Source organism: Cicer arietinum, chromosome 1 (genome assembly GCF_000331145.2).
Source record: "Cicer arietinum cultivar CDC Frontier isolate Library 1 chromosome 1, Cicar.CDCFrontier_v2.0, whole genome shotgun sequence".
Taxonomy (NCBI): Eukaryota; Viridiplantae; Streptophyta; class Magnoliopsida; order Fabales; family Fabaceae; genus Cicer; species Cicer arietinum.
The window spans coordinates 18,840,002-18,841,411 of NC_021160.2; positions in this window are offsets into that span (position 1 = coordinate 18,840,002).

Sequence of the window (1,410 nt, forward strand, 5' to 3'; positions counted from 1 at the left end):
CATTAACTTAGTCAATTTGGAAGGAAATTAGAATCCAGGTCACAACAACCGTTAGTAATTATTTGATAGTTAACAAATAATTAACTTCATAAATTTTGTACAGCTATAGAAAAACACATAACATGTAACACAAAAATAATAGGTAAACATTTAGACACTCAACAAAGAACACATCTAGACACAACTAACTTAAGGCTGAAACTTGACTAATAGGTGACTAACACATTACTCGCATGTTTTTATTGGACATACCTACTCTCATACCTGTGAAATCTTAAACCTCAATTTAAAATATATAACAAATATATTAGGTTTGAGAAAGTCTAGAATTACACTTTCACAAAATACTTACATGAAAAATTCTCAATAAAAAATCTCTTGAAATCAAAGCAACCAATTTTTGTCATTCATCTCTAAAATAATACATTACAAAATAATACTTGATTACCAACTATTTTACAAAAGTATATCAACTAAGAACTCCATAAAATACAATAAATGACTCCCACCCAATCTCACCTATTAGAGTATGAATCATCAACTAACAACATGTAATAAGTGTTTTTCGCAAAGGTACACACACAAACAACGGAGGAATGAGTTCAAAATCATGTTGATAGTATAATACAAGCAAGAAGAACACACAAGTAATCATAATATAATTGTATCATAACACATTATGGTATATCGAAATATTTTAGGGAATAATAACAATATAACGTCAAAATTATTTCTTAAAGAAAATTAATATCTCATTATAACATCAAAACATCTATCAGAAAATATTATCACATTTGATACCCATTAATCACCACAGACCAATCGTAAGACAATGAAATGCTATACATGATCTTATATTTATACTTCTTTTCCATTTTGTACCTTTCATACTTTGAAGTACTTGGTTAAGAGGATTGAGACTATGCCACCACCCAAGTGGACAGACAATTCAAATTGGTAATCTCTTCTAGATCCACTTAAATCAATCTGAGATGAATATACACGACGGTCGAGGTAAATGTGTGTTACATGGTAGCTCCCAACATGATGAGGGCTACCTCCAAATTACTTAGAAAATCTCCACTAGAAAACCCCATATGTCTACCAATCTTACCTAAAGGCTCAATAGTAGACCTCCACGATCAGACTCATTCAATTGTTATTCCCATCACCATTAGGCTTATCAGACTTACCTATATGGTGACAAAATAATTTTCACGTCAAATATCCCTAATATCTAGTTCACTCGATGAGCTAGGCTACTCTATTAAAAGCACCATATTTAACACAAGTTAGAATCACTACTATTTCATCAACTATGGGTTGACGTCAATATCATAATCATCAATCATACATCGTCATCATCACATAAAGGCTCAACAGTAGACCTCCACGATCAAACTTATTCAG